Raw genomic sequence first — 17,567 nt, 5'->3', positions numbered from 1 at the left:
TATATATATATTTTTAGTTGTCCAGATCATTTCTTTCTATTTTTAGTAGAGACGGGGTCTCGCTCTTGCTCAGGCTGGTCTCGAACTCCTGATCTTGAGTGATCCACCCGCTTCTGCCTCCCAGAGTGCTAGGATTACAGGCGTGAGCCACCACGCCTGGCCCAACTGACATTTTTTTTATAAGGCAATTTCATTCTCAGTTTTTAGATTTGTTAATGAGAATAACTGTATGAAGTGACTTCAGTAATGCAGGGACTGCCTCTTGACAAATAGACTTGTCTGTTATTTACAGGCTTCTGAGGAAAATTTGCCTCGACTGTAAGGATAATTGTTGTTATGTAGGGGTCTCAGTGTTGCACTTCACACTCCTTACGGAGATGAGAAGAAGATAAAATTTGTGCTATAGTTAAGAGAACAGACTCTGGAGTTGGCAACTATCTGGGTTGGGATACAGATTCTGTTTTTCTCTCTGAGGCCCTGAACAAGTAACATCCCACCTTCCTATGCCCCAATTTCTCTTTGTATAAAATGGGGATAATATTGTAACCATGCTACTACACACACATACACACACAAATGTATACACTCTATCTAGGAGGGTTAGCTAAATGAACTTAGCCCAGGATGAGAGCCAAAATAAAGCACTAATTTTTTATTTTGTAGTAATGGGATCCTTTATAAATCAGTTGCTATGGGGCTTGGTTATTAAATTGACTACTCCTTCGAACTTTTAAAATCTGTACAAATTAAGTCAGAACCTGGTCTCAGAATGTTATACTAATGCATTCCTAACTGGTCCAGGCTATATTTAGATTCTGAAATCACTGGAAAGGGGGTATGGAATAGTGTAGTGATTAAGAGCAGGAACTGTGGATCTACTTAGCCTGGGATGGAATACCAGCTTCAGAGCCTATGCATATAAACCTGGGCACATACATAACTCCTTATGCGTCAAATTTCGTATCATAAAATGGGGATAATAAAGATACCTACATCACTGAATCATTTGAGGATTGAAAGAGTTGATATATAACAAGAACGTAAGGTGGAAATAACCCAATGTCCATGGGTGGATGAACAGATAAAATGTGGGTATATACATACAATAGAATATTATTCAGCCTTAAAAGGAAGAAAATTCTGACACCTACTACAACACAGATGTACCCTGAAGACCTTACACTAAGTGAAATAAGTCAGATGCAAAAGAACAAATATTGCACGAGCCCACTTACATGAGGTACCTAGAATAGTCAAATTCATAGAGATAGAAAACAGAATGGTGGTTACCAGGAGCCAGGGGGAGGGAACAGGGAATTACTGTTTAGTGGGTACAGAGTTTCAGTTAGGGAAGATGAAAAAGGTTCTGAAGATGGGTGGTAGTGATGGTTGCACAACGATGTGAATGTACTTAATGCCACTGAACTAACTATACACTTAAAGATGGTTAAAATGGTAAATTCTGTGTTAAGTATATTTTATCACAACAAAAATAAATACACACTTACATTTTGAAAAGTACATAGGGCCTAAATAATAAACACTATACTATATAAGCATTGGTTGCTATTATTATTATCAATTATTTATAACTTATTATTAACACAGTTTATAAACATGTATGAGCCCTGGAAGGTTACAGGAAGCACACTGAAAAGGTACCAGGGCTTTTTCTGTTGAGCTTAGTTGAGACACTGCACTCTTGAGGTGTCATCTCCCTGAAATCCCCAACTTTTCCACAGTGGTACCCTGCAGCTACCTGCTGTATTGCATCTGCCTGGTGATGTAAGCAGCTAGCAGTTTTAGGTTCCTATAAAATGTGGCATAGCATCGGTGACAGAACCACACTGGTAACCCTAAAGGCTCTATTTATTGAGCTCCACAGCCAGGTTTTTAGAATTAATAAAAATCAATCTCTAATCACTGCAATATGGCGGACTCTGTTTTCAGAACGTAAATAGTGAGAAAAGACCGTTTGCCATTGAAGTATATATATCCAAGTCTCTTCTCCATATGCCTGTTAAGTTCATCCCTCAGAATTTAAAAAGCTTATTGGGTATCTCCTGATTCTTTTTTGTTTACTTTGTGTGACTGGAAGATGGGACTGCTGAGAAAGGTGCAGTATTTGCTTGATGCAGTTTCTACTGGTGTGACAAATACACATTTGTACAATGTGATTTCTCTCATTTTACTCAAATTCAATAGGACTGTAATGAAAACCAATATCACAAATGCTGGGATTCATGCAGTAATTGAAATGAGTGAGATGAGTGATTACAAACTCTGATGCTATCCAATTACTGTTTACCGTAACTGCAAAAAACAAAAAAAATCCCACATGCAGCATTCACATGTGAACTGCATTTCCATGAGAGATAAGAACACCAGAATGACAAATCCTTGAGAGGTTTCCCTCTGGCTGCTCTCCAGGTGAGATATCAGGAAATAATGCATGGCTGATTTTCTTTTTCTAGAAAGACAAATTGTTTCAGACTCTGCTAAAGTTGCCTGATATTTTTCATGTGCCTTGTCTAAAGAGGCTCTAAAAAGCCTCAATGGTGAGGTTTCACTAAGCACCTCACTTCAGCACAAGTTACTCATTTCAGCACAACTACACATACTAAGTGCCCTCGTTGTCTTCAAAAGAGATCTCATACTAACCCAGAAACAAGTCATGAATCTATTGTTTCAAAGTTGAACAAATTCCAAGTTTTCTTTCAACAAGTAGAATAAACATAATTCATTTCAACTGAATACCTGTTTATTATTATTATTTTTTATTTCAGCATATTACAGGGGTACAAATGTTTAAGTTACATATATTGCCTTTGCCCCAACTGAGTCAGAGCTTCAAGCATGTCCATTCCCCAGACAGTGCGCACTGCACCCATTAGATGTGAATATACCCATCCCCTCCTCTCCCCTCCCACCTGCCCAACACTCAATGAATGTTACTACTATATGTGCACTTGAGTGTTGATCAGTTAATACAAACTCGATGGTAAGTACACGTGGTGCTTGTTTTTCCATTCTTGTGATACTACACTTAGTAAAATGGGCTCCAGCTCTATCCAGGATAATACAAGAGGTACTAGATCACTATTGCTTTTTGTGGCTGAGTAGAACTCCATGGTATACATATACCACATTTTATTAATCCCCTCATGTATTAATGGGCACTTGTGTTGTTTCCACATCTTTCCAATTGTGAATTGTGCTACTTTGAATATTCTAGTGCAGATGTCTTTGTTATAGAATGTCTTTTGTTCCTTTGGGTAGATGCCCAGTAATGGGATTGCTGGATCAAATGATAGTTCTACTTGTAGCTCTTTGAGGTATCTCCATATTACTTTCCACAGAGGTTGTACTAGTTTGTAGTACCACCAGCAGTGTATGAGTGTTCCTATCTCTCCGCATCCATGCCAACATTTATTGTTTTGGTACTTTTTGATAAAGGCCATTCTCACTGGAGATAAGTGATAACTCATTGTGGTTTTGATTTGCATTTCCCTGATGATTGGAGATGTTGAGCATTTTTTCATATGTTTGTTGGCCATTAGTCTATCTTCTTTTAAAAAGTTTCTGTTCATGCCCTTTGCTCACTTTTTGATAGCGTTGTTTGATTTTTTCTTGCTGATTTTCCTGAGTTCCATAAAGATTCCAGTTATCAGCCCTTTATTGGATATGTAGCATGTGAATATTTTCTCCCATTCTGTAGATTGTCTGTTTGCTCTTGTGATAGTTTCCTTGGCTGTGCAGAAGCTTTTTAATTTGATCAGGTCCCATTTATTTATTTTTGTTGTTGCTGTGGTTGCCTCTGGGGTCTTTTTCTGAAATTCTTTGCCTAGGCCAATGTCTGTAAGAGTTTTTACAACATTTTCTTATAGAATTCTTATAGTTTAATGCCTTAGGTTTAAGTCTGTTATCCACTGTGAGTTGATTTTTGTGAGAGGTGAAAGGTGCAGATTCTGTTTCAGTCTTCTACATGTATCTATCCAAATTTCCCAGCAACATTTATTGAATAAGGATTCTTTTCCCCAGTGTGTGTTTTTGTCCGCCTTGTTGAAGATTAGATGGCTCTATGAGGATGGTTTTATATCTGGGTTCTCAGTTCTGTTCCATTGGTCTATGTCTCTGTTCTTGTGCCAGTATCATGCTGTTTTAGTTACTATAGCCTTGTAGTATAGCTTGAAGTCTGGTAAACGGATGCCTCCCCATTTGTTCTTTTTGCTTAAGATTGCTTTTGCTATATGGGGTCTTCTTTGGTTCCATATGAAGCGTAGGATTATTGTTTCTAGATCTGTGAAAATGATGTTGCTATTTTAATAGGGATTGCATTGAATCTGTAGATCACTTTGAGTAGTATAGACATTTTAACAGTGTTGATTCTGCCAACCCATGAGCATGTTATGGTTTTCCACCTGTTTACATCCTCTGCTATTTCCTTCCTCAGTGTTTTTTAGTTCTCCCTGTACAGGTGATTTACTCTTTTTCTTGTGTCCTTTCCTGGTTTTGGTATCAGGGTGCTGTTGGCTTCATAAGACATGTTGGGGAGGAATACTTCCTTCCTGATATTGTGGAATAATTTCTGCAGGATGGGCAGCAGTTCTTCTTTGTAGGTTTGCTAAATTCGAGTGTAAAACCATCTGATCCAGGACTTTTATTTTTAGGAAGATTTTTTTATTGCAGCTTCAATTTGTGTACTTGACATTGATCTGTTCAGGAATTCCATTTCTTCCTGATTGAGCCTAGGGAGGCTGTGTGTTTCTAAGAGTTTGTCCATTTCCTCTGCACTTTCAAGTTTATGTACAGAGAGGTTTTTATAGTATTCATAGATGATATTTTGTATTTCCATGGTATCAGTTGTAATTTCTCCATTTTCATTCGTAATGGAGCTTATTAGAGTCCTTTCTTTTCTGCTTCTTGTTAACCTAGCAAAAGGTATGTCAATTTTGTTTATTTTTTCACAGGACCAACTTTTTGCTTTATTAATCTTCTGTATAGGTTTTTTGTTATCGATTTCCTTTAGTTTTGCTCTGATCTTTGTTATTTCTTTTTGTCTGCTGGGCTTGGGGTTGGTTTGCTCATCTTTTTCCAGTTCTTTGATATGATTTTTTAGATTGTTGATTTGTGATCTTTCTGTCTTTTGGATGCAGGTATTTATGGATATGAATTTTCCTCTCAGTACTGCTTTAGCTGTGTCCCACAGATTTTGATAGCATGTGTCTCCTTTATCATTTAGTTCAAAGAATCTTTTGATTTCCATCTTGATTTCTTCCTTAAAGCAATAATCATCAGCAGAAGGTTGTTTAGTTTCCATGACTTTGTGTAGAGATGAGAGTTTCTGTTGGAGTTGATTTCTAATTTTATTCCACTGTGGTCTAAGAAGATGTATGGTATAATTTCAATTTTTTTAAATTTTTTGAGACATGCTTTGTGGCCTAGATATGGTCAGTCTTAGAGAATGTCCCAGGAGCTGATGAGGAAAACGTATATTCAGTGGTTTGGGGGTAGAATGTTCTGTAAATGTCAGTCAGGCCCATTTGTTGTAGAGTTCTGTTTAAGTTCATTGTTTCTTTATTTATCTTCTGTTTGGAGGATCTTTCCTGTTCTGTCAGGGGGGTGTTGAAGTCTCTGGCTATTATGGTGTTGCTATTTATCATTTTGTTTAGATCAAGTAGGATTTGCTTTATGAATCTGGGTTCACCTGAGTTAGGTGCATAAATATTTAGAATTATTACATCTTCTTGCTGAATTGTATCCTTCACCATTATATAGTGACCATCTTTGTCTTTCATTACTTTTGTTGATTTGAAGACTAAGTTATCTGAAATCAGAACTGCCAGGCCAGCTTTCTTTTGGCTTCTGTTTGCTTGAAATATTGTTTTCCATCCCTTCACCTTGACTCTGCTTGCATCCTTGTGGGTTAGATATATTTCCTGAAGACAGCAGATACTTGGCTTGTGTATATTTATCCATTCAGCCAGTCTATGTCTCTCTAGTGGGCAGTTCAAGCCCCTCACATTTAGTGAAAGAATTGATAAGTGGGGCAGATTTCTGTTCATCCTGTTGAGTTGAACTTTGTTGCTTTGTTTTTTCTCTTGAGCCATTGTGGTGTCTGGCCTTTGATCTTTAGCTTTTGGATGATTTTACATTGGTGAGTGTTTATTGTGCTGATCTGTGTGTAACACTGTTCTGAGTACTTCCTGGAGGGCAGGTTTGTATTGATAAATTCCCTTAGTCTTTGCTTGTCTGAAGGTCTTTATTTCTCCTTCATATAAGAAACTTAGTTTTGCAGGGTACCAGATTCTAGGCTGGGCATTATTCTGTTTGAGAAGAGTGAGAATGGGGCCCCAGCGTCTTCTGGATTGTAAGGTCTCAGTTGAGAAGTCTGCAGTTAGTATGATGGGTTTTCTTTTGTAGGTTACCTGCTTCTTTTGCCTTACAGCTCGTAGGAGGGCCTCTTTCATGTTTATTTTGGCCAATTTGATGACTATGTGTTGTGGTGTCTTTCTGTTTGCAAGTAATTTCCCAGGAGTCCTTTGAGTTTCTTGTAACTGAATATCTAGATTTTTAGCAAGGCCAGGGAAATTTTCCTCCAGTATATTCTCAAATAGTTTATCCAACCCCTGTATATTTTCTTCTTTGCCCTCAGAGATGCCTATAATTCTCATGTTAGACCTTTTCATATATTCCCACATTTCTTGTAGGCTTTACTGTTTTCTCTTATTTCTCTGCTCTATCTTTGCAACTGACTGATTTAATTGAAAGGTGTTATCTTCAATCCCTGAGATTCTTTCTTCTTTTTGATCCACCCTATTCTTGAAGTTTTTCACTGTGTTTTGTAATTCCTTGAAAAATTCTTCATTTCCATAAGTTCTCTTTGATTTTTCATTAATATTCCAATTTCTTTAGTGAAGGTTTCTTCCAAGTCCTGGATTTTTTTTTTTTTTTTTGTGGTTTCTTTGTGTTGGGTATCCATTTTCTCTTGCATATCATTGAGTTTTCTTATAATCCATGTTCAAATTGTTCTGTCTTTTTAGTGTTTTGAATTTGGTTGATATCCATTGCTAGAGAGCTGGTGTTCCTCTTTGGAGGTGTGCTTTCAGTTTGATTCTTCATACTTCCAGAGTTCTGGCACTGATTCCTTCTCATCTGGAGCTGTTGTTGCTTCGTACCTTTTGATTTTCATTTAGATAATGACAAGCCCAATTTAGTCTCTGAGCCAGTAGGTGGTCTTTGTGGGTGGGATTCATGATGAGTCAGTAGATGCAGTAAAAGGGTATGCAAATCGACCTCCCTGTCAGTAGGTAGTGCTTTCTGGGAGAAGCAAGCAGCAGTGTTGTTTTTGGGTCTTGTAACCAGCTGTCATTTCTTTGGAGAGGCACTCTAGTGCCTCAGGTGATGAGTGGGGCCCTGGGACTTCCAAGTGTGTCCTTATTCTCCACCTCAGCAGGGCAAGTGGGGGAGTGAGGGTGGGTGGGGCTGGGGTGGGTGAGCATGCCCTCAAGCTCCACAGATGCTGTTAACAGGGGTCAAAGGTCTGTTCTCTGCTTCTGGGCAAAGCTGCCAGGGAGGGGATGCAAAAGCCCCACTCAGCCAAAAAGTCTGTGTGTGTGCGTGGGGCTGTGTGAGACCTGCAGTCTGGAGCAAGCCTCACTCCTTTCCACCCTCCCCTATTCCACAGTTTCTCCCTGGCCTCTGCCAGCAGGCAAGACCTCAAGCCAGCGGAGCTCCTCTGACTGTGATGTGAGCCAGGAGGTTCTCTGTCCAGGATCACAGCCTGAGCTGGGAGCTGGGCCCTCCCATGGGAGGAGGATTGCCCCTCAAGCATGCTGCAGCTAGGACACACTCTGATCTGTCCCTGAAGGCACACACACCTCAGTAGCCTTATTCACAAATATCCATTCTGTGCCTCTGGGAAATGCCATCGAGACCTGGGTGTACGGGATCTGGTCTGCAGGCCTGTCCTCTGGAATCTGGAGATCAATCCCTGACCCTGCCAGGGAGAAGAGTGCTGGTCTCAAATCACCCACGGGGTGCTCAAGCTGGATCAATGTCTCTCCACATTGGGATTTGCCCCACTCTGCTGGAGTCACCAGGAAAGCAGCACCTGGGAGGGTCAGTGGGAAGGGAGCTCATAGTCCGAGTACCCCTCAGTCCGCTGCAGGGCCCCAAAAGGAAAGGCCTCTGGATGGTGGCTAAATTATCTCTCTCAGCAGCTGTGGGTAGGGCAGGGGAAGGGGAGAATGAAGCAATATGGTGCCTGCCCATCAGCCTGGGTTAGGAGGTGCTCCAAGGAAGCTGGGAGGCTGGTGCCCTGTTTGCAAGAGGCTCACTACTCACTGGCGGCATCCATCTCTGGGCTGGTGTTGGCAGGTCTCTCCAGCAGCTCAGGAGCCCACCAACAGTCTGAGATGCAAGGAAGAGGAAATTTAACTGCTCTACCTACCCTTGTCACTGGTCTCCAAGCCTCTCGGGGTTTAGACCCTGGCGATGCCTTTCTCCTTCCAGTTCTGCTCCGTGACTTCTTCCCATGGAGTCTCCTGTAGTTTCAGGCACCCTTCTTTCCAACCCTCATCCCATCTATATTTGTCTGCCTGTTTGTTTTTTTCACTTTCATCTAAAATTTTTCTTGCAGAGACACTCTGGCTGGCAGTTTTTCTTGTCTGCCATCTTGCACCAGATTCCTAAATCCATGTTTAATGTTGGAGAAAGTGATTTTCATCCTCTTTAACTGTGCCAGATTTTTACATCTATAACCATAAATGACATTTTAGCAATGCCTTTCACATCATTTAAAATCTAGAAGTATTTGTCTGTTGTAGTTTTAAAGACTTTCTTCAATATAAACAGCTTTTTTGTCTGGCCCTGGTAGAACACATGTTTATTCCTTTCTTTTGAATGTGCAGTCCTTTTGACTTTACAGCAGCATTTTTATAAAGTGTAAACTTTGAATTGCATCTAGCAAGTGAAACTGAGGCAGAAGAAATATAAGGAATAGATCACGGGGGCTACCTAAAAGCAGTGCTGGTTGCTCCTGAAACCAAAAATCTAAGCTTTTCCATACAGCCTGGCCAATATTTTTCAATTTGATTTCCATCACATAAGTATAATATTTTAATTTCAGTGTCTCAAAAAGAAGGTCATGGATACCACTGAACACAGTGATCAAGAGATTATCCTTGACCCCACTGTTAGAAATTTTAGCAACAATGAGATGATGCTCTTTAGCTATAAATATCAATGACAGAGAACGAAAGAATAACCATTAAATTCTCTATATAAGCAGCTGTTTCACTAGTAGGAGATTTATCAAAAAAAGTCAAAAGTACATCTGATATGGAACTTGAAGGAAAAGATCATTATAAAGTCCTTTCTTTCTTATTATAGCATTTATTTTACTTTATAGTTATTGGATGGGTGAAAATGGACAATTGGCAACTGTTTTGAGCTAGCATTTGAGAAATCCAGTGAAAACTGAGAGCAGAAAGGCCTGAATCTTGGCTCTATAATTTTATGAAAACTGAATATGCCCCTTGAGTTGTTCAATTTAGAGTAAGTGTAGCCATTTCTAGATCTGTGGTGCCACATATTGACCTTTAAATGTAGTGTTGATTAAGACTCCTAAAGCAACTACTTTCTTGTCAGAAAACTCAGCAAGCAACACCCTCCACCCCCAATTCCATTGATCCATTGCTCCTGGCAGTCAAGAGGCTCTTAGCCTCAGAAAATGCCAATTGCATGAATATGGATTGTGGTTGCAGATCATTATATAACGCCTAGAAATATTAAAAGAGCTCGCCTATATCCATCAGCTTCAGAATGGTGTCATTTTCTTGCCATTACTGGCTTATCTAAAGATGGTTTTCATCTGATAGTTTTGTGGTTGATTCCAGAGCCAATTGCAGCAACATAGTCTCAGGTGAATAGCTTCAAGCCTGACAGCTACAAGTAGTTAAACGCTTTGAGTAATCACATGAAGCAATAGTTTCCCTGCATATCCCTGCCCAATAGACACTTAACCTCAGAATGACCTCCTGTGTACCACTTTATCCAGAAACCTCTTTCACTGGAACCTGGATAGGTTATCAAAGACTTGTGAAAGATATAGGATGAAGCACAAATTAGCATGAAAGACTTAAGAGTTATATTTGCTCAGAGACGCATATATACAAGGTACTTGGAAAATATATTTTCCAAATGCTATAACAAGAGGTCAAGCTATACGGAACTAAATGAAAATGAAAGTAGGTGCTGAGGAAATGGTTGATGGGTTTTTGTAAAACTGAAGTCATGTAACAGCCGAAGTTATATTATAAGTGAAGTGTTTTTCAGACATCAATGAAATAACGAGGTGGGTTATGGGATGAGGCAAAGAGTGGTTCTTAAAATTATAAGATCAGCAAGAAGGTACCTGAGCCTCTGGTTTTCCTCTCCTCTCAGACAGACGGCATTAGCTTAAGCCATCTGTGGCTGTAAAAAAGGGATGTCACACACCTCTAAATTAAAAAAGGGGCAACTACTCCAGTGATGAGAGAACCATTCTCCCCATGGGGTACCCATGCAAAGTGGAGCAATCTATACACAGAAACATGCTGTCCATGTACGAAGCTTTGGAAGCAAATCTGCAGATTCCATTTTTAGCTTCCCTATACACATCAGGTCTCTACAAATCTTATCTAATCCTTGGCTTCTTTAACAACTTGGAATACTGGTTCTACTGCCAACTGTACGTGGTAGGGGCTGTGATTCCCTGCTCCTGAAAGCTTACAGACATTCAGCAGTAACTGGGCTCTTGTAAAAGTCCATTAGCTTTTTGATGTACTTTCTTAAAGAGCATAGTGTGTGGATACTGAGGCATGCGCCTTCCCAGATGATATTTGCTGCTGGCTTTGCTTAGGAAATTTGGATCATCTGGTTCTTATCACAGCTACACTGTTGGGGGATATGATGAACTGCCAGTGACACAGTGCATGGTCTTTCAGGGGCCACTGCATGAAGCCTGTCCCTTGCTACTGAAGAGAAAAGTCAGTTCTGTAACAGGGTATAAAAGCTATGCAGGCCAAGGAGGACTCCTGGGCACCTGTCTTCCTTTTTTCTTTCACTATGTCTGTGTACACATTCGTGCATACCTTTTCACATTCCTGTTAGGGTTCCTAATTGCACGCAAGCCTAGAGGCTTGGTGGTGAGAGAAAACTGGGATTTATTAAGTACCTATATGCCAGGGAGCATGCCAGGATTTAAACAATTTATTGTATTTAATCCTCACAATGAGCCTGGTCAGGTAGGAATTTTTTTTTTGTATTTTACAAATAAAAAAATTGAGGCTCAGAGAGGTTGAACAACCTGCATCATATTGTGGGAGAAAAAGCACAGACTTGGGAGTCAGACAGGCTTTACTAGAGACATACTAGTAAGTTTGCCTTAGACATGTTGCCAGATCTCTTTGAGGCAGTGTTTCTTCATGTGTAAAATGGGAACATTGATAACTTCTCTTACTAGGGTGATTGTGAGTATGAACAGAGAGAACATATGTGGAGGACCAAGTAAAGTTTCTGGCACATTCATGCCACAAATACACCCTCACAACCCTATGTCACACAGCTAATACCTGGTAAAGCCTGGTTCTCTGTCCATCTCGGACCATCTTTTTTTTTCTCTGCCTAGATTCGAATTTTGATGTTTTCTCTTTCAAACAGCATTTAACAGCACATGAATTTATCATAAAATGACAAAAACTAATGCTGTTGCTTGACTTTGAAAAAAATTATTTTGTTCTCAGCATTCTTTCTCAACCTGGGAATAACAATTTGGAGGTAAAATTAGCACAGAGTCATTACTTTTTAGGAAACAAAAACCTGACTCTGCTCAATGTCAAATGCTTCAGTAAGATTTCATTTCAGAGCTATGGTAACTTGATTTTTTTGTATTCTATCCAAGGACAAGGCCGGATTACAGCTCATCTAGGAAGCTGCTGAGAAACCCCTGGGCATTTTGGAAAGCTCCACCAGAACACAATTTCACAGCCAGCTGAATTAAAATCAATAATTGCTGATTTGAACAAAGATTAGTATTCAGGAAATTTGTGACTGGCCATTGAGTATTATGAATCAGCTTATCTTAAGGAAAGGCATAGATAAAATATTTGATCACTATCAGTTTCTACTACTCTAAAAGCATAAACTTAGCAAATATAAACACTCCAACTGCTTTGTCATAATTCATAATATTAATATTATTTATGATGTATCTTTTCTGATAGAAATTTAAAACTCCTTAAGTTTGGAGATACATGTATATGGTCTGAAACACTTAGAGATTTTCTACTAGAAACAGCCTGTCAGTCTGGTTTTCTTTTTCCACTATAATAGTTTGCTTTATAATGACTGTAATAGCTGAACTCCTAAACTTAGGGACTGTTCAATTAGGCATGGAAGGCTAAAGCCAATAATTTCATTTCTTTCACAAAGAAAAAGTGGACAATAGGAGAACTGTACTCTGTAGAAACTGCAGTCATTTAAAAACTCATTTATTCCCATGTTTGCTGACAGTCATCACCTTCCTCGCCCTTGCACTGTGGGGATATTTTAAATACTTTATACCTGTGGTGTTCAACTCCCTGGCCGTGGAACCTGTTAGGACCTGGGCCGCCACCATAAGAGGTGAGCAAGCTTCATCTGTATCCACAGCTGCTCCCCATGGCTCGCATCACCGCATAAGCTTCCCCTCCTGCAGATCAGCAGCGGTATTAGATTCTCATAGGAGCATGAACCCTACTGTAAACTACACATGGGAGGGATCTAGGTTGCGTGCTCCTTATGAGAATCTAATGCCTCATGATCTGAGCTGGAGCTGAGGCAGTTATGACAGCACTGGGGAGTGGCCGCAAATACAGATTATCATTAGGAGAGAGGCTTGACTGCACAATAAATGTAATGTGCTTGAATCATCCCAAAACCATTCTCCTCCCAGGTCCATGGAAAAATTGTCTTCCATGAAACCGGTCCCTGGCGCCAAAAGGTTGGGGACCACTGCTTTATACTATTATATTATATTTCACCTCTAGTGTGAAACATTAGCCATTTTTCCTGGAGTTCTAAAAGGGAAGCAACTCTTCCTGGTTCCTGTTGTTGATTTTTGATTCCCCCCCACCCCATACTTCAATAGGAAAAAAAATCTCCAGTGGAAAATAATACGTAGGCCCAACACCAAGGAAAACAGTGAAGAATCACCTCCCGGGGCTTCCACACCCTTCCACTCCCCAAAACAGGCATGTTTGAAACACCCCCTCACATGAAATTCCTTCTCTGCTCTTTTTGTGAATTCCTGACTTCCTGGCGAGCCAGTTAGAAGTCTTAGTTTCCATTTCCATCTAATCTAACTCGAGCTCTGTCCAAACTGCAGCTCCAATCAGCCATAGATACTTTCTGCAGCACTGGCAAATTTTGCTGAAATGAATTTACAAAACATCTGTAGAACTAAGAAACATCTGAGGCTCTGGAAAGCATATGTTGGGCTTTGGAATCATAGAGAAAGAATTCCTGATGAAGAAAAGAATCTCATGTTGGGATTCGTTGAGGAAACTGGAAAGTTAATAAATTAATATAGCTTAGGGCTTGATGGGCAAAACAAAACAAAACAAATTATAATTGATAATGGAGAAGCTAAAAGAAATGACTAGTTAACTTCATGTCACTATCAAGCAAGTCAGGTTTGAGTTTTACTAGAATTTTCCCAACTCTTCTTTGGTTGACCATTGTGCTGAGTCAAGCAAGAAAATTTGGTGTGCTGGTTCTGAATGAAGCTCCATGGGACTCAGGAGGTAATTTAGGTTCCGTTCCTAAGTGCACGATCAGATGCTTTCTGTCTCAAGTACCATTCAGATACTGTGGGATGAATGTTTGCAATTAAAATCTAAAACATTCTTCTTGACACCATATTATGTTTTCTTCTTTTCTACATTCTTGTTTCTACTTTTGCTCACATTAAATTCTTTACTCTGAAAAGATAGAATGATAAGCTCTTAGTATTGCAATATTCTGCTTAACCTGCAATTACTTGATGTTCCATCATGGATTGTCAATTTGTAAAGAATTAGTACTGAATAAATGAAAATATTCAAATCAGACTTTGTAGCTCTTCAGGATTATCATTGTGCATCACAGTTATCTTCCCGGCTAGATTGTAAACCCTTTGAAGGCAGAGTTGTGCTTTCTATTTTTGTGTTATCTACAGTTATCACTGAAATAATTATTCTGAATGTCATTTTGAAGAAAATCTAAGAGATTTTTGACTAATATTAATAGATGATAAAATGCTTTGGAAGTATGTTTTGTTTTAAATCCTTGATTACTTGTTTATCATTTGTCTCTCAAAAATGTACATAGGGCATAGAACAAGAACGAGGAGAGGGAGAAAGTGAAAGTGTCAGAAATATCTAGTTACTCAAAATTTCCAAGCGATTTCAAGTTCAGGGACTCTCTTCTGTTCTCTAGCTCAAATATGTACCACCCTCCCCCCCCTTCCACACTAGGAGATGAATTCCATCAAAAACTCTGCACCTGTAACTCAGATGAGTTCATCTTAAAAAGCAATAACTCTCTCAATTACCATATCTTTGTACTTTCAATAGATAATATTTTCCTCTAGTTTAGCCTGTGGCTGTAGCTGTAGGCAGCAGCTTGGATACTTGGAACAGTTTTGCAAGTTTTGCAGTTTTGGCAGTACATCATTTTGAAGTTCTACTTATGGTCCTGGTTATACTTTCCCATCATGAATGTAAAGCAAACCAACCTAGTTTCCCAGTAATCCAGAGATGGTCTGGGGGTGAGAAGCCATTTAAGGTAGAGATGGCAACCAGCAAGTTACTTGCTACTTTGAAATGGTTGCTTCTCACCAGGTTTACCATCTTCAACAGATCCTTATTTGGTTCTGTGTCTACAAGCAACTGTCTGTCAGTTTCAGAGCTTACTACTCTGTACCCCTCTGCCTCTTGGCTGCTGGAGGGACCTGCTGCTTTTGCATGAATGTGAAGTTCTAATCCTGCAAGTTTATGTTTCCATTTCTGCTCATTCCCTGAGTCCAGCCTGGTGCAGCAACACCTTTTAGAGGACTTACAATTTAGTGGGGCAGATGAAAATAAACAACAAAATATTTGCTCAACAGCCTCCATATTTAATCAGATACCTAGTCTTACCGATTCCATTTCTGAAATGCCTCTCTCTTCCATTCCCACCCTCTCCAACCTTACGCTCCCTGCCTTAATTCTGGTTCTGCTATTCTATTGTGGCTGGCATTCTACAACAGACTTCCCCTCTGGCTTCTCTGACCTCCAGCTTCTCCTCCCACTAGTCTGTCCTCTACACTGTTGCCAGTTATCTTGCTAGAAATACAGAGCTAAACTGTTCACTCTTTGCTAAGAGACTTTCTATGGCTCTGCTGCATGTAGCTGGTATGATCTAGTAATGGATTCTAGGTGGGCTGAGAACACTCAGAAACTCTACGCAACAATTTTGGGCTAATGTTTGTTATTATACTTCTAGAAAGAGGACTCATGGCTTTCATCAGATTCTCAAAAAAAGGCTGGGTGTAGGAAGTCCAAATTATCAGTGTGGCACATACGACCCTTTCGAACCCGACTCTAAATCAACATTCTAGACTCCCTGCTTCTCCTGATCATACATGTCCTCTACTCTCCGGTACCTGGGTACCGCTTCACATGGGTGCTGTGAGGACCTCTAGTATTGTGGTCATAACCTTGCTATTGCCTATATTCTCCTCTCACCATCTTGCTCACATCTTTTTATTTTCTTCTCCTTGTGTACTCCTGCTTTAAGATGCCATGCCAATATCATCTTCTAGTGAAACTTTGTCTAGTCTCTAGGTAGAACCAACCACTGCCTCTACTGAGTATTTTGAACATATTGCTAGGACTTGATATACATGGCTATTTCAGCCACTGTATTGTAATTTCTTATTTACACATCCATCCCCAGAAATGGACTCTGTGCTTCTTAAGGGCTGTGACAAAGATGAATATGCCTTTAAATATGCCCAGTGCCTTGTAGAACACTGGATATGTAATTGGTCTCAGTGAATATTTGTTGAATGAATAATTAACACGAGGCAGGCTAGGACAAGTTGTAGTTGAGCATCTAATTCATAACGGCTATCAGCTTTCACTCTTGTTCATATACGTTCAGATTCCCTAAAGACAGAGGGGAAAAAGCGTTTGCAGAAGCTGCAGATAAGCAAAGGAATGAGAAAGAACAAAAAATGATTCTGATCCATGGGGGAAAAAAAAGAGGATCACATTTCTGCTTATTCACATGTCTTTTTATGCCAATTCTAAATTTACCCAAAATGTGTAAAGCTGAAAGATGATTAACCTGTCACATCTTGCCTTAATCTAGCCTAATCCAAGGCCTAGATACTTGTCTGCCAAAGGCCCTCACCACTGAGTAAACAATTGGCAGTCCTTCTGCAACACTTGGGAAGCAGTGCTCTGTGGAGATGATTGTGCTGAGATTAGGAGGGATCACTAGGAGTAGAAACCAAGAGAGATGGGTGAGGAAGTCCTGACTTAAATAAAGGCATAGGCCTCTAGCAACTGAAAAGTAAAGAATACTTATGAAATCATATTTTAACAAGTACAAAAATTAGTACAGTCATAGATCATAGAAAGATGTAAAATTGAGCAGAATTAATCAGGAAAAATGAACAGAGAGAAGAAAATTTTGGTACAAGTTTTAAAGTAAGAGACTTAATGCATTTCCATTAGATTCTATGTAAAAATAAATCTTAAAATTCAAATAATAGAGGCCTGATGTTAAAAGAAATTAATAGAGGCAAAACATCGATATGAAGCTCTTAAAGACAGGACTAGGTTCCATTCAGCTTTACCCTCCTAATGTCCAATACAGGGCTTGACACAGGGTTTAATGTTCAATGGACATTTAGTGTTCAACATATTTTTTGTGAGCACCTTTGATTTTAAAATGTTTCAGAGAGTCTATATAAATAAAATTGACGGCAAAAACTTATAAACAGAGACACAGGCTGGGCAACAAGATTTGGCCGCTGTGGTATTTTTATTCTACCTTGACTTTGCCATTGTGGTATTTTAGGCAACTCAGTTCTCTGTCCCTCGGTTTAGCCAATTCCACAAGGAATTTTAACCAGATAATTTCTAAGACACCTCTAGCCATGAATATGTCCAAGATTCTAAATTAGGCTATTTCATTTAAGCACATTTACACATTGATTTTCTAATCTGTAAAGTGGGACACAAGAAAATATTTGCTCAATTAACTCACAGAGTTGCTTTTATAAAGATTTTTTAAAAAGTAAAAGTGCTAATATATGAAAGAGTGTTGAGTTATACAATTACTAAATGAAATCCAAGTAGAGGTAGTACTATTGCTTCAGCCCTAAGAATTGTTTTATTACAAAGCAACTAATTCTTAAAACAGAGAATCCCTGTTTGTCATCTTCTTTCTTTACTAATGCAATCTCTCACATCCAGAACCTATGGCAACTCCTAAAGTGACTTCTGAATAATAAA

The 17,567-nt window shown here is 39.3% G+C and overlaps 1 protein-coding gene across 2 annotated transcripts in view; it reads right to left on the bottom strand.

Annotated features, from left to right (window-relative positions):
* The window catches only part of LOC105826996 (ADAMTS-like protein 1), a 198,865-nt gene that overhangs the window by 163,448 nt on the left and 17,850 nt on the right, over positions 1 to 17,567 (bottom strand). The window lies entirely within an intron of this gene.

This window comes from Propithecus coquereli, unplaced genomic scaffold (assembly GCF_000956105.1).
Source record: "Propithecus coquereli isolate 6110/MARCELLA unplaced genomic scaffold, Pcoq_1.0 Scaffold95, whole genome shotgun sequence".
NCBI lineage: Eukaryota > Metazoa > Chordata > Mammalia > Primates > Indriidae > Propithecus > Propithecus coquereli.
The sequence above is the reverse complement of the archived record's forward strand: the minus strand, read 5'-3'. Positions and strand labels throughout refer to the sequence as shown.